The sequence below is a fragment of the Nycticebus coucang genome, chromosome 1 (genome assembly GCF_027406575.1).
Source record: "Nycticebus coucang isolate mNycCou1 chromosome 1, mNycCou1.pri, whole genome shotgun sequence".
Classification (NCBI taxonomy): domain Eukaryota; kingdom Metazoa; phylum Chordata; class Mammalia; order Primates; family Lorisidae; genus Nycticebus; species Nycticebus coucang.
The window spans coordinates 77,583,763-77,600,756 of NC_069780.1; the positions used below are offsets into that span (position 1 = coordinate 77,583,763).

The following is a 16,994-nucleotide window of genomic DNA, read 5'->3' on the forward strand; positions in this document are numbered from 1 at the left end:
CTGAAATTCTTTTTTTTTTAAATTTTATTTATTTATTTTTTTATTGTTAAATCATAGCTGTGTACATTAGTGCAATCAAGGGGTACAATGTGCTAGTTTCATATACAATCTGAAATATTCTCATCAAACTGTTCAGTGTAGCCTTCATGGCATTTTCTTAGTTATTGTATGTAGACATTTGTATTCTGCATTTAGTAAGTTTCCCCTGTACCCATTCTAAGATGCACTGTAGGTGTGGCCCCACCCGTTACCCTCCCTCCACCCTAACCTCCCTCTTCCCTCCCCTTCTTTGGCCCTTTCCCCCATATTCTTGTGTTATAGTTGGGTTATAGCCTTCATGTGAAAGCTATAATTTAGCTTCATAGTAGAGCTGAGTACATTGGATACTTTTTCTTCCATTCCTGAGATACTTTGCTAAGAAGAATATGTTCCAGCTCCATCCATGTAAACATGAAAGAGGTAAAGTCTGCATCTTTCTTTAAGGCTGCATAATATTCCATAGTATACATGTACCACTATTTATTAATCCATTTGTGGGTCAATGGGCACTTGGGCTTCTTCCATGACTTAGCAATTATGAATTGGGCTGCAATAAACATTCTGGTACAGATGTCTTTGTTATATTGTGATTTTTGGTCTTCTGGGTATAAATCTAGTAAAGGAATTATAGGATCGAACGGCAGGTCTATTTTTAGGTCTCTAAGTATTCTCCAAACATCCTTCCAGAAGGAACGTATTAGTGTGCATTCCCACCAGCAGTGTAGAAGTGTGCCCTTTTCTCCACATCCACGCCAACATCTCTGGATTTGGGATTTTATTATGTGGGCTACTCTTACTGGGGTTAGGTGATATCTCAAGGTAGTTTTGATTTGCATTTCTCTGATGATTAAGGATGATGAGCTTTTTCCATGTGTTTGTAGATCATGTGTCTGTCTTCTTTAGAGAAGTTTCTCTTCCAGTACCTTGCCCACTCTGAGAAGGGATCATTTGTTCTTTTCTTGCGAATACGTTTGCGTTCTCTGTGGATTCTGGTTATTAGACCTTTATCGGAGGTATAACCTGCAAAAATTTTCTCCCATTCTGAGGGCCGTCTGCTTGCTTTACTTACTATGTTCTTGGCTGTGCAGAAGCTTTTTAGTTTGATCAGGTCCCAGTAAAGTATTTTTGATACTGCTTCAATTGCCTGGGGAGTCCTCCTCATAAAATATTCACCCAGGCCGATTCCTTCAAGAGTTTTCCCTGCACTTTCTTCAAGTATTTTTATAGTTTCATGTCTTAAGTTTAAATCTTTTATCCAGTGAGAATCTATCTTAGTTAATGGTGAAAGGTGTGGGTCCAGTTTCAGTCTTTTACAGATCACCAGACAGTTCACCCAACACCATTTGTTAAATAGGGAATCTTTTCTCCACTGAATGTTTTTAATTGGCTTATCAAAGATTAAATAACGGTAAGTAGCTGGATTCATCTCTTGGTTCTCTATTCTGTTCCAGACATCTACTTCTCTGTCTTTGTGCCAGTACCATGCTCTTTTGATCACTATTGATTTATAGTACAGTCTCAGGTCGGTAGCGTGATTCCTCCTGCTTTGTTTTTATTGCTGAGTAATGTCCCGGCTATTCAAGGTTTTTTCTGATTCTATATAAAATGAAGCATTATTTTTTCAAGATCTTTAAAAATATGACAATGGAGCTTTAATAGGAATTGCATTAAAATTATATATGCTTTGGGTAGTATAGACATTTTACCAATGTTGATTCTTCCCAGCCATGAGCATGGTATGTTTTTACATTTGTTAACATCTTCAGCTACTTCTTTTCTTAAAGTTTCATAGTTCTCTTTGTAGAGATCTTTTGCGTCCTTTGTTAGGTATACTCCCAAATATTTCATCTTCTTTGGCCCTACTGTGAAAGGAATAGAGTCCTTGACTGTTTTTTCAGCTTGGTTATTGTTGGTATGTATAAAGGCTACAGATTTATGGGTGTTGATTTTGTAGCCGGAGACATTGCTGTATTCCTTGATCACTTCTAAAAGTTTTGTAGTAGAATCCCTAGTGTTTTCCAGATATACGATATCATCTGCAAAGAGTGAAAGTTTGATCTCCTCTGACCCTATGTGGATACCCTTGACTGCCTCTTCTTTCCTAATTGCAATGGCTAAAACTTCCATTACAATATTAAAGAGCAATGGAGACAATGGGCAACCTTGCCTGGTTCCTGATCTAAGTGGAAATGATTTCAATTCAATAGGATATTGGCTGTGGATTTGCTGTAGATGGCCTCTATCAGTTTAAGAAATGTCCCTTTTTTACCAATTTTCTTAAGTGTTCTGATCATGAAGGGATGCTGGATATTGTCAAAAGCTTTTTCTGCATCAATTTAGAGAATCATATGGTCTTTATTTTTTAGTTTGTTTATGTGCTAAATTACATTTATAGGTTTACGTATATTGAACCAGCCTTGAGACCTTGGGATAAATCCCACTTAGTCATGGTGTATAATTTTTTTGATGTGTTGTTGGATTCTGTTCATTAGGATCTTATTGAGTATTTTTGCATCAATATTTATTACTGATATTGGTCTATAATTTTCTTTTCTTGTTGGGTCTTTCCCTGGTTTGGGGATCAAGGTGATGTTTGCTTCGTAGAATGTATTGGGTAATATTCCTTCTTTTTCTATATTTTGGAAGAGGTTTAGTAATATAGGTACTAGTTCTTCTTTAAAGGTTTGGTAGAATTCTGATGTAAAGCCATCTGGTCCTGGGCTTTTCTTTTTAGGGAGATTTTGTATAGTTGATGCTATTTCAGAACTTGATATAGGCCTGTTCAACATTTCCACTTTGTTCTGGCTAAGTCTTGGTAGGTGGTGTGCTTCCAGGTATTGGTTGATTTCTGTCAGTGTTTCGTATTTCTGAGAGTAGCATTTCTTGTAGTATTCATTAAGGATTTTTTGAATTTCTGAGGGGTCTGTTGTTATTTCATTGTCACCATTTCTGATTGATCGATGAAATTGGAGATTTTACTTTTTTTTCCTGGTTAGGTTGGCCAAAGGTTTATCTATTTTATTGATCTTTTCAAAAAACCAACTTTTGGATTTATTGATCTGTTGTATAATTCTTTTGTTTTCAATTTCATTTAATTCTGCTCTGATTTTGGTTATTTCTTTTCTTCTGCTGGGTTTGGGGTTGGAGTGTTCTTCCTTCTCCAGTTGCTTGAGATGTCCCATTAAGTTATTAGCTTCCTCTCTTTCCGTTTTCTTGAGGAAGGCTTGCAGTGCTATAAATTTCCCTCTCAGGACTGCCTTTGCAGTATCCCAGAGGTTCTGGTAATTCGTGTCTTGATTGTTGTTGTGTTCCAAAAATTTTGTGATTGCCTTCTTAATCTCGTCCATAACCCATCTGTCCTTCAGCATAAGGTTGTTTAACTCCCATGTTTTTGTATGGGTATGCAGGTTCCTGTTGTTATTGAGTTCAACTTTTATTCCATTATGGTCTGAGAAGATGGAAGAAATAATTTCTGTCTTTTTTAATTTGCTGAAGTTAGATTTGTGGCCCAGGATGTGGTCGATTTTGGAGTATGTTCCGTGGGCTGATAAGAAGAATGTGTATTTAGTTTTGTTGGGATAAAATGTTCAGTAGATATCTGTTAAGTCCAGATGTTGAATGGTTAGTTTAAATCTAAAATTTCTTTGGCTTAGCTTCTTTTTGGAGGATCTGTCCAGAACTGCTAAAGGGGTGTTCAAATCTCCAACTACTATGGAACTGGAGGAAATCAAGTTGCTCATGTCTGTTAGAGTTGCTCTTATAAATTGAGGTGCATTCTGATTGGGTGCATAAATATTAATAATTTAAATCTCCTCATATTAGTATTACCTTTAACAAATATGAAGTGTCCATCCTTATCCTTCCTTGTTTTGGTTGGTTTAAAGCCTATTGCATCTGCGAATAGGATTGCAACGCCTGCTTTTTTCTGCTTTCCATTTGCCTGGAATATAGATGACCATCCCTTCACCTTGAGTCTATATATGTCTTTTAATGTAAGATGCGATTCTTGTATGCAGCAGATATCTGGCTTGAGTTTTTGTATCCAGTCAGCCAACCTGTGCCTCTTTAGAGGACAGTTTAAACCAGTCACATTAATTGAGAATATTGGTAAGCCTCTTGAGAGTCCGGTGGACATTTTTAATCCTTTTGTGACTGTGGAAGTTGGAATTTGATCAAAATTTTCTGGGTGGGTTTACTTTTGTGGTGGAGGGTTATGCTGGTCTTAATGAAGGATAGGTCTGAGAATATCCTGGAGAGCTGGTTTAGTTATGGCAAATTTCTTCATCAGTTGAATGTCATTAAAGTATTTAATTTCTCCATCATAAATGAAACTCAGTTTAGCTGGGTACAGGATCCTGGGTTGAAAGTTATTTTGTTTTAGGAGATTAAAAGTTGATGACTATCCTCTTCTAGCTTGAAAGGCTTCAGCAGAGAGATCTGCAGTTATTTTAATATTCTTCCTCTTGTAGGTGATGGTTTTCTTTTGTGTGGCTGCTTTTAGAATTTTCTCCTTCATATTAACTTTAGTGAAATTGATTATGATGTGTCTGGGGGATGTCTTGTTTGGGTTGAGTCATGCTGGAGCTCTGAAACTGTCTGCTAACTTAGTTTCAGAATCGCTTGGCATGTCTGGAAAGTTCTCCTTCATAATTTCATGGAGAAGAGCCTCTGTGCCTTGTCAAGCCACTTCATCGCTTTCAGGGATCCCTATAAGACAAATATTACTTTAATTTGAATTATCCCAGAGGTCTCTGAGAGAGTGATCTGTTTTTGCACTCCATTTCTCTTCCTCTTTGAGAGTTTGGGAGCATTCAAAAGCTTTGTCTTCAATGTCAGAGATCCTTTCTTCTGCCTGCTCCATTCTGTTATTGAGGGATTCTACTGTGTTTCTCAGATCTTTGAGGGCTGCAACTTCTTGTCTCAATGTGTCAAAATCTTTATTCATTTGGTCTTTGAATTCGTTGAATTCTTGCAACATCTTTTGGGTTACTGCTTGGGATTCTAATTCGATCTTATTTGCTATCCAGATTCTGAATTTGATTTCTGACATCTCAACTATTTGTTTGTGCATGGGATCTTGTGCTGTGTCTGCACAATTGATCCTGGAGGGATTTGATCTACTCTGATTATTCATATTGCCAGAGTTTTTCTGTTGATTTTGCCTCCTGATTGTTTTTCACTGTTGCCTCTGGCTGTCCTCAGAGTTGGGGAGGTGTCTCTCCAAGATTAGACGCCAGCGGGATCACTCTATTGTTGCTGGATCTTTGTAGGGAGTGACCTTGTGTAGCTCCTCCGGGGCTGCCCCAGCTAGAGAGTTCTGGTTGTGGGAGCAGCTCTGGAGTGTGGCACACATGGATCCAGCAACAGGGCGGGGGGTGGTGCACATGTTTCTGGGAGTGCCTGGCGCCCAGTGACTTTGGCCCAGAGAGCCCAAGGCCCCAGCAGTCTCTGGCCAGGAGAAGGGCTCTGTGCAGAGGCAGGGAGGGCTCCGGAGGGCACACGGCTACCAGAGTCCCTGGCAGATGAGCAGGCCGGTGTGGAGGCAGGGAGGGTACTGGAAGGAGGATGTGGGGTTGCACAGCTCCCGCAGTTCCTGGTCAGGGCATGCGGAGGCCCAGTGGGCGCAGGTTGGCGCAGCTCTTATGGAGTTCCAGGCGGGTGCTGATCGCAGTCACAGCACAGCTCTTATGTAGGTCTGAACGGCTCCGCTCTTAGCAGGTCTGGGCAGGTGCCAATCGTGGTCACATGAAGCTCTTATGGCGGTCCGGGCAGGCCCAGTCTTGAAATTTTTGACACTTCTCTTCTAGTTTAATTCCAGAAGATTGAGGGTGTTCCTTGCAGAGACTCTACTTCCAGACTCCGGACAAGCGTGCAGGCGGTCAGTGACGGTGGTGGGTGTTGCAGGCCAGCCTTTCTCTGGAGCCAAGAGACTGAAATTCAGTGTGAAAAACTATGGACACAGAGAGGCCTAGAGAGGAGATAAGAGGAAGTACAGGATTAAAGGAGAAATGAGAAGAGCTGCTTATTTTTACATCAGAGAGTTAAGCTGAGACAGAGCAGCAAACTTGCTGTGGTTAGTTCAGGAATTATTTTGGTGATAGGATCACACATGCTTTTTTGGGTACAAAATCTTATTTTTCACTTTGTAAGGTCATAGATAAGCTACGGGTGGTCAAATCCCATGGCTGTTTAGAATTAGAGGAATGTAAATTGAGATGATGAACAGGTGCTCTTTAAATGTTCTCCCCTCTGGATTTTATATGTGTTGTTCCCAAACTTTCCTATACATTAAAAATCACCTGGCAAGCTTGTTAAAACATGGACTTTGTTTTATTGTTATATTTATTTATTTTATTTTATGTTATTTATTGTTCCAAAAAAAATGTATTATTTTTTTTTTTTGGAACAATCTCACTATGTCACCCTCGCCAGGCACTCCCAGAAACATGTGCACCATCCCCCGCCCTGTTGCTGGATCCATGTGTGCCACACTCCAGAGCTGCTCCCACAACCAGAACTTTCTAGCTGGGGCAGCCCCAGAGGAGCTACACAAGGTCACTCCCTACAGAGATCTGGGCACTAACCCCAAAGTTTCTAATTGGTAGATCTAAGGCAGGGCCCAAGACCTTTAATTTCTAACAATGTCACTGGTGCTGCCACTGCTGCTGCTGTGAGCAGAGAGGAGAATGCATGCTTTGTGAACGACTATTTTATACTGTCTTTTTTTCCTTTTTTTGAGACTGAGTCTTACACTCTGTTGCCCAGGCTAGAGTACCATGGCATTAGCCTAGTTCATATCAAGCTCAAGCTGCTGGGCTCAAGCAGTCCTCCTCCCTCAGCCTCTTCAGTAGATGGGAATACAGGAATCCACCACAATACTTGATTAATTTTTCTATTTTTAATGAAGACTGATTCTCCCTCTTGGTCAGGCTGGTCTCAACCTCTGAGCTCCGGAGATCTTCCCACCTCACCTCCCAGAGTGCTAGGATTATAAGTGTGAGCCACCACACCCTGCCTGTACTGTCTTGAGCTGCACTGATTACAGGTGTCTCCTGTTATTCCTTATTCTTGAATTTTCAGCACATTGTTGAAACTTTTTTCATTTGACAGGAGGACTACATTTTTAATTCCTTTCTGTGAACGTGGTTTCAGTCTGAAATCTACTTTTATTTTTCAACTGGTTCGATTCCTAGCACTCACATATTTGGATATGTGAATGTATTATTATTTTTTTTTTTTGGAACAATCTCACTATGTCACCCTCGGTAGTGTGCCGTGGCATCACAGCTCACAGCAACCTCAAACGCTTGTTTCAGCCTCCCAGGTAGCTCACTACAGGCACCCACCACAACACCCGGCTATTTTTTTGTTGCAGTTATCATTGTTGTTTGGCAGACCTGGGCTGGGTTCGAACTCGCCAGCTCTGGTGTATGTGACTGGTGCTCTAGCTGCTGAATAACAGGGAACCAAGCCTGGATATGTGAATGTATTCTAATATGATTTCTTAGAGTCTCTCTTTGGGTATGTTTAATTAGCTAATTAATTAAAAAAATTTTTTTTGAGACAAAGTCTCACTCTGCTGCCCTGGGTAGAGTGCCATGGCATCATCATAGCTCTCAACAACCTTGAACTCCTGGGATCAAGTGATTCTCTTGCCTCAGTTTTCCTATTTTTTTTTTATTATGAATGACCTTTAATGATATGCTGATGACATAAAAATAAAGATAATAAATATTAATCCACCTTGTAATCCTTCATCCATCATGTTGCTGACATTTCAGCCTCATTCCTTATGCTATTTTAGTTTTATTTTATTAAATCATAGCTGTGTGCATTAATGCAATCATGGGGCACCATACACTGGTTTTATATACCATTTGACATATTTTCATCACACTGGTTAACATAGCCTTCCTGGCATTTTCTTAGTTATTGTGTTAAGACATTTATATTCTACATTTAGTAAGTTTCACATGTACCCTTGTAAGATGCACCACAAGTGTGGTCCCAACCCTCCCTTCACCCATCCTCCCACCTCCCCTCCCTTTCCCCTTTCCCCATATTCTTAGGTTATAACTGGGTTATAGCTTTCTTATGAAAGCTATAAATTAGTTTCATAGTAGGGCTGAGTACATTGGATACTTTTTCTTCCATTCTTGAGATACTTTGCTAAGAAGAATATGTTCCAGCTCCATCCATGTTAACATGAAAGAGGTGAAGTCTCCATCTTTCTTTAAGGCTGCATAATATTCCATGGTGTACACATACCACAATTTATTAATCCATTCTTGGATCAATGGGCACTTGGGCTTCTTCCATAATTTGGCAATTATGAATTGGGCTGCAATAAATATTCTGGTATAAATATATTTGTTATAAGGTGATTTTTGGTCTTCTGGTTATACACCTAGTAGAGGAATTGTAGGATGGAATGGGAGGCCCATTTTTAGATCTCTAAGTGTTCTCCAAACATCTTTCCAAAAGGAACATATTAGTTTGCGTTCCCACCAGCAGTGTAGAAATGTTCTCTTTTCTCCACATCCATGCCAACATCTCTGGTCTTGGGATTTTGTGATACGGGCTAATCTTACTGGAGTTAGATGATATCTCAAAGTAGTTTTGATTTGCATTTCTCTGATGATTAAGGATGATAAGCATTTTTTCATGTGTCTGTAAGCCGTGTGCCTATCTTCTTCAGAGAAGTTTCTCTTCAAGTCCCTTGCCCACCCTGAGATGGGGTCATTTGTTCTTTTCTTGCTAATACGTTTAAGTTCTCTGTGGATTCTGGTTATTAAACCTTTATCAGAGACATAACCTTCAAATATCTTCTCCCATTCTGAGGGCTGTTTGCTTGCTTTACTTACTGTGTTCTTGGCTGTGCAGAAGCTTTTTAGTTCGATCAGGTCCCAGTAATGTATTTTTGATGCTGCTTCAATTGCCCGGGGGGGTCCTCCTCATAAAATATTCACCCAGACCGATTTCTTCAAGAGTTTTCCCTGAACTTTCTTTTAGTATTTTTATCGTTTCATGTCTTAAGTTTAAATCTTTTACCCAGTGAGAGTCCATCTTAGTTAATGGTGAAAGGTGTGGGTCCAGTTTCAGTCTCCTACGGGTCACCAGCCAGTTCACCCAACACCGTTTGTTAAATAGGGAATCTTTTCCCCACTGAATGTTTTTAATTGGCTTGTCAAAGATCAAATAACAGTAAGTAGCTGGATTCATCTCTTGGTTCTCTATTCTGTTCCATACATCTACCTCTCTGTCTTTGTGCCAGTACCATGCTGTTTTGATCACTGTCGATTTATAGTACAGTCTCAGGTCAGGTAGCGTGATTCCTCCTGCTGTGTTTTTATTTCTGAGTAATGTCTTGGCTATTCGAGGTTTTTTTCTGATTCCATATAAAACGAAGTATTATTTTTTTGAGATCTTTGAAGTATGACAATGGAGCTTTAATAGGGATTGCATTAAAATTGCATATTGCTTTGGGAAGTATGGACATTTTAACAATGTTTCTTCCCAGCCATGAGCATGGTATGTTTTTCCATGCGTTAACATTTTCAGCTATTTCTTTTCTTAGAGTTTCGTAGTTCTCTTTATAGATATCTTTCATGTCCTTTGTTCGATAAACTCCCAAATATTTCATCTTCTTTGCACTACCGTGAATGGAATAGAGTCCTTGACTGCTTTTTCAGGTTGACAATTGTTGGTATATATAAAGGCTGATTCATGAGTGTTTATTTTGTAACCTGAGATGCTGCTGTGTTCCTTAATCACTTCTATGAGTTTTGTAGTAGAATCCCTGGTGTTTTCCAGATATACAATCGTATCATCTGTGAAGAGTAAAAGTTTGATTTCTTCTGACCCTATATGGATACCCTTGATGGCCTTTTCTTCCCTAATTGTGATAGCTAAAACTTCCATTATAATGTTAAAGAGCAATGGAGACAATGGGCAACCGTGCCTAGTTCCTGATCTGAGTGGAAATGATTTCAATTTAACTCCATTCAATACGATATTGGCTGTGGGTTTGCCGTAGATGGCCTCTATTAGTTTAAGAAATGTCCCTTCTATACCAATTTTCTTAAGTGTTCTGATCATGAAGGGACGCTAGATATTATCAAAAGCTTTTTCTGCATCAATTGAGAGAATCATATGGTCTTTGTTTTTTAGTTTGTTTATGTGCTGAATTACATTTATAGATTTATGTATATTGAACCAGCCCTGAGACTCGGGATAAAACCCACTTGGTCATAGTGTATAATTTGTTTGATATGTTGCTGGATTCTGTTTGTATTTTTTTTTTGCATCTATATTCATTAGTGATATTGGTCCATAATTTTCTTTACTTGTTAGGTCTTTTCCTGGTTTGGGGATCAAGGTGATGTTTGCTTCATAGAATGTGTTGGGTAGTATTCCTTCTTTGATACTTTGGAAAAGGTTGAGTAATATAGATACTAGTTCTCGTTAAAGGTTTGGTAGAATTCTGACATGAAGCCATCTGGTCCCAGGCTTTTTTTTTTAGGGAGTTTTTTTTATAGTTGATGCTATTTTAGAACTCGATATAGACCTATTCATCATTTCCACTTGATTCTGGCTAAGTCTTGGAACGTGGTGTGCTTCCAAGTATTGCTCAATTTCCTTCAGATTTTCATATTTCTGAGAATAAATTTTCTTGTAATAGTCATTAAGGATTTTTTGAATTTCTGAGGAGTCCATTGTTATTTTGTCTTTGCCATTTCTGATTGATGAAATTAGAGATTTTACTCTTTTTTTCCTGGTTAGGTTAGCCAAAGTTTTATCTATTTTATTGACCTTTTCAAAAAACCAACGTTTTGATTTATTGATCTGTTGTATAATTGTTTTATTTTCAGTTTCATTTAATTCCGCTCAAATTTTGGTTATTTCTTTTCTTCTGCTGGGTTTGAGGTTGGAATGTTCTTCCTTTTCCAGTTGCTTGAGATATCCCATTAAGTTGTTAACTTCCTCTGTTTCCATTCTCTTGAGGAAGGCTTGCAGTGCTATAAATTTCCCTCTTAGGACTGCCTTTGTGGCATCCCAGAGGTTCTGATAATTCGTGTCTTCATTATCATTTTGTTCCAAAACTTTGGTAATTTTCTTCTTAATCTCGTCTTTAACCCAGCTATTATTGAGCATAAGTTTATTTAGCTTCCAGTTTTCCTATTTTTAGTAAAGGAGGGGACCCGCTCTTATTCAGGTTGGACTCAAACTCCTGAGCTCAAGCAATCCACCCACCTTGGCTTCCCAAATTGCTTCCCAGAGTGGCATGAGCCACTGCTTCTGCCCTGTATATTTAATTCATTGACAATATTCATTTCCTTTTCTAAGTACAACAGTGAATTTTTTGATCCGACAACCTTTCAGAATTTTGGATGACCAGAGTTGTGAATTATTGTTGTAGGAATAACTGGTTAGACATAAGGGGTAATGGTGCAGAGGGAAGCAGATATTATTAGGATAACCTGTGGATTTCAATTATTCATGCAATATAATCCTGTGTGTAATAAAGAATTCACTGGTTCTAATTTTCTGTTGAAATTTTCCTTTTTAAAAGTTCCACATAAAAACTTAATTATAATTTCCCACTGCATGCTCAAGAGTAATGTCTTCAAACTGGCTGTAGGTTTCCTAAGTACCTAGGACTGAGGATATAGCATGTAGTATAAGATGTACATGGTAACGCACAAAGAGGATGCAATATATGAGAAATCTAAAAGATGACTGGCAAGTAGTCTTAAAAGTATAACAACAGACAAAATGAAAGGCAGGGTGGATGACTCAGAAAATGCTATTTTCTATTTTTAAGAAAAATTTTGTCACTGACTACTAGTTAGAGTAGGTGCCTCATCTGAAGAGAGAAGAAAACATACCCTCAGATGCCATGAGACTCAAAGAATATGTTCAAGTAAAACACTGGACTATATTAGGAAGGGCTAAGAGCAGAGGAAAAAATGGGACTATGACAGCAGAGCCCTTAGTAGCGACAATAACGACAGAAAAAAGACATTACTAGGAAAGTCCATATATGCCATCTGTCTCTTTTAAAGAAGAGGGAAAGAATTTGCCTTGTGATTTTAAGATATAAGCTTTATATTAAAAGGTTAGAAAGACAATTCGGTTAGCCCCAATCATTGCTCAATCACCAAGAAATGTGCAAGGCTCTGGGAAATGGTTTGCTTAGTTTCTAAAGAGAAAATTGGGTTGGGTTAACTTAAATATTTTGTATGACAGTAACAGGATAATTAGAGAGAATACCTAAATATAAATTTTAGGGTGTTTGGATTTTTCCCTTTTTAAACAGCAATCACACCTGGCCAGCCAACTGGATAAAAGGTCTTAAAGGTATCACCTGGGAGAATGGACCAACTATTCATGAATCATTCAATAAGAAAGAGGGCGCCTGTCTTTGGGTTTGGTTACCATGGAAATACTGTGACAATAAAACAATGATACAAATTACACATAAAATGAACCTTATCCATTTAAAATTTCATGTATATATCCAGCCCAGGGCATGGAGGCAATACCCCATATGTAGCTGGGTATGCATAATTTGTAATAACTTCTGAAAATGTGTTTGTTTTGGTACTCCTTTTTGGTCCCAATGGACTATTTTCCTGTTCCCCGAATAGGCCTTTCTCCATCAGCTCCGTATTATTGCTGATTTTCCTTTTATATAGGAAATATTTTCTTTACCAATATTGACCTGTTAAAAAATCTACAAAACACATTGGGGTTTTGGTTAAATACCTTCTCTTAAATCCTCCCTGTCTTAGCCCCAGCTAAATTACCTTGCTTTAAAAATTTCTTAATAGGCTGGGAGCAGTGACTCATGCCTGTAATTTTAGCACTCTGGGAGGCTGAGGCAATAGGCACATATAGTCCCAGCTATTGGGGAGGGTGAGGCAAAAGGATCACTTGAGCCCAAGAGATAGATGTTGCTGTGAGTTATGATGATGTCACAGCACTCTACCCAGGGTGACAAAGTGAGACTTTGTCTCGAATACATTTTTTTCTTTCTTTCTTTGAAGACAGTTTCACTATGTCACCCTCGGTCATATCTCATAGCAACCTCAAACTCTTGGGCTGAACAATTCTCTTGCCTCAGCCTCCAATGTAGCTGGGACTGCAGGCCCCACCACAATACTTGGCTATTTTTAGAGGTGGGGGTCTCGCTCTGGCTCCGGCTGGTCTCAAACCTGTGAGCTCAGGAAATCCACCCGCCTCAGCCTCCCAGAATGTTAGTATTACAGGCGTGAGCCACAGCGTGTGGCCATAATTTTTTTTCTTTTTCTTTCTTTCTTTCTTTTTTTTTTTTTTTTGAGACAGAGTATCACTACGTCACAACAACCTCAAACTCTTGGGCTTAAGTGATTCTCTTGCCCCCACTCCTAAGTAGCTGGGACGACAGGTGCCCGCCACAATTCCCAGCTATTTTTTTGTTGTTGTTGCAGTTGTCATTGTTGATTTTAGCTGGCCTGGGCTGGGTTCAAACCCGCCAGCCTTGGTGTATGTGGCCGGTGCCCTACCCACTGAGCTATGGGCATCAATAAATTTGTTATTATAACTCATCTTAATCTTTGTAGACAGAGATTGGGTAGTTTATTGTTTTATTGGATTATGATGGGGAAAATGGTATTGTGTTCATTTTTATGACTCTCTCAAGGCCTAATACAATGTTTGGAATTTGGTGAGTTCTTGAAATGTATGTAACATATGAAAAGGAAGAATAAAGGAAATAAGGAAATAAATGAATATGTATGTATACACACATCAACACGCATACACGTGAGATACTTTTTTCCTTAAAGTATGTATTTATATTTACATAAATGTATTTTCATGAATGTTTCATGCATTATATCAGAGCCTTCTGGGTCCAGATAAGATGGTGAACTATTCAGCCATAAAAAAAGATGGAGATTGCTTCTGCCGCTCCTGGTGGTGCCTGTGTGCTCGTTCAGTGCAGACCTGGTACATCTTTTGTGAAGCGGCAGCTGAGGAGACTCGCCATGGCAGATGAAAAGCCTAATGAAGGAGTCAAGACTGAGAACAACGATCACATAAATTTAAAGGTGGCGGGACAGGATGGTTCTGTGGTGCAGTTTAAGATTAAGAGGCATACACCACTTAGTAAACTAATGAAAGCCTATTGTGAACGACAGGGTTTGTCAATGAGGCAGATCAGATTCTGATTTGATGGGCAGCCAATCAATGAAACAGACACGCCTGCACAGTTGGAAATGGAGGATGAAGATACAATTGATGTGTTCCAACAGCAGACAGGAGGTGTCTACTAAAAAGGGAACCTGCTACTTTACTCCAGAACTCTGTTATTATAGACCAAGATGACATTCTCAATTAGAAAACTGCAATTTGGTTCCACCACATCCTGACTACTACAGTATAGTTTTCTCTATTCTTTTCATTTTCCCCTTCCCTATTCCTTTATTGTACATAAAGTAACTGGTGTATGTGCACAAGCATATTGCATTTTTTTTAAACTAAATGGCCAACGATATGTTTTGATTGACATCAGGTGGAGATGGGTTGGGGAAAAATATTGGTTCTGTGAAAATACCCCCTTTTCTCCATTAGTGGCATGCTTATCTGCTCTTATCTTTATATTCCAGTAAGTTATTTTGCTCTCACTGTTTTAACAAAACAACATGAAAAACCTTGCATACCTTGTTCAATTGGAGAATTTTAATGTTTTCATTTATCATTGTAAAACCAGACAATTTTATAACTTTTTTGTACGTAGCTGTTACATGTAGGGCAATCTGTCTCTAAGTAGGGATAAATTACTCTAAAAAAAAAATGAATCCTAGATAGTTTTCCCTTTAAGTCAAGCGTCTTGTTGTTTAAATAAACTTCTTGTTTAAAAAAAAAAAAAAGATGGAGACTTTACATCTCTTATGTTTACCTGGATGGAGTTGGAACATATTCTTTTTAGTAAAATATCTCAAGAATGGAAAAAAAAATCCAATGTACTCAATACTATTATGAAACTGACACATAAACATTTATACACTTATACAAATAATAAAACACAAATATAGTCTAGCAAAAGGGAGGGGAGAAAAGGGGAAAAGGGAGAGGGGAGGGGAGGGGGGAGAGCGATTGGTGGGAGGAGGCAGGGCATTTGGTGGAATCTCACCTAATGTGCCAAATGGAAGGGTATATTTCAGAATAACTAAGAGTAAATTATAAATGTCTTACCACAAAAAATAAGTGAGGTAATGGTTAATCATTCCATATTGTATGTCAAGTCATCACATTGTATCCCATAAATGTATATACAGTTATGATTTTAATTAAAAGTTAAATAAAGATGGTAAACTAAATATGGCTGCTGGCTTCCTCTCATCCACATATAATTCTTGAGATGCCAGAAAAGACATAGTCATAAAAATCTAGAAATAACTATCGAATTCAGGATACAAAATCAACGCACAAAAATCAGTAGAGTTTCTATATACCAATAGTGAAGAGTCTGATAAAGAAATTAAGAAAGAAATTCCATTTACAATAGCAATAAGAAAGTAAAATACCTAGGATTAAATTTAATCTAGGAAGAAGTCAAAGATCTGTATAAGGAAACCTATAAAACACTGATGAAAGAAATTGAAACAGACATTTAAAAACAGAAAAATATCCCATCCTCATGGATTGGAAAAATATTGTTAAAATGTCTATACTACCCAAAATGATCTGTAGATTCAATGCAATCCTTATCAAAATACCAATGACATTCTTCACGCAAATAGAAAAAACACTCCTAAAATTTGTATGGAACCACAGAAGACCCGGGATAGCCAAAGCAATCCTAAGGAGGGGGGAAAAGCAATGGAGGCATCACATCAGCAGACTTCAAAGCATTAAGAAGCAATAGTAACCAAAAAAGAATGGCACTGGCATAAAAACAGACACATAGTCCAATGGAACAGAATAGAGAATCCAGAGATGAATCCACACATTTATAGCCAACTCTTTTATTTTGTTTTGTTTTTTATTGTTTGGGATTCATCAAAGGTACAGAGAATTAGGTTACACTGAAATAAGCCAGGCACAGAAAGACAAATATGTTCTCATTCAGCTGTGGGAGCTAATAAAGTTGATCTCATGGCAGTAGTAGTAGTAGTAGTAGTAGTATGTATACTATTGGTTCCATTTCTCTGGAGAACACTAATATAGAGATAAAGTGGGCTTGGAGCCTGTAGCATAGCAGCTAGGGTGCCAGCCACATACACCAGAGCTGGCGGTTCCAACCCAGCCTGGGCCTGCCAAACAACAATGACAACTACAAACAAAAAATAGCTGGGTGGTGTAATGGGCGCCTGTAGTTCCAGCTACTTGGGAGGCCGAGGCAAGAGAATCGCTTAAGCCCAAGAGTTGGAGGTTGCTGTGAGCTGTGATGGCACAGCACTCTACCAAGGGTGACATAGTAAGACTCTGTCTCAAAAAAAAAAAAAAAGATAAAGTGGGTGACTGTTGATAAAAGAAACAATAGATCAAGAAAATACATCATAAACATATATCCTACTGACAAAAATAGTCCCTAAACAATATATACTCAAAATACAGAGAGCAAAAGCTAGTAAAATAAGAGAGAAATATAAAATATCAACAATAATAGTTCTCAAATGCAACAAGGTACATTTAGAAATTTTTGATAAGGCAGATAAGAAATAAACAAGCAAAATTTTGAATCACAAGATTAACTAAATTTTGTCTTCTATCTTTCAATATCAAGCTTTGCATGCCCCAAAAGTGAATATCCATTTTTTCAAATACCCATGAACATTCATATTAATTATGCAGTAGGTTACAAGAGAAGCCTCAACAAACTCTAAAGAATTAGCATCACCCAGAATATGTTCTCTGACAATAAAGCAATAAATAAATAATCAATGATGAAATGGTACATTTTATTT

General features: G+C 38.2%; 1 pseudogene across 1 annotated transcript; it reads left to right on the top strand.

The window, feature by feature from the left end:
- Nucleotides 1-14,031: 14,031 nt before the first annotated feature.
- On the top strand, nucleotides 14,032-14,537 carry LOC128588623 (small ubiquitin-related modifier 2-like; annotated as a pseudogene). Its single transcript, XR_008380806.1, has one exon. The product of XR_008380806.1 is annotated as a small ubiquitin-related modifier 2-like (transcript).
- The last annotated feature ends 2,457 nt before the right edge of the window (nucleotides 14,538-16,994 follow it).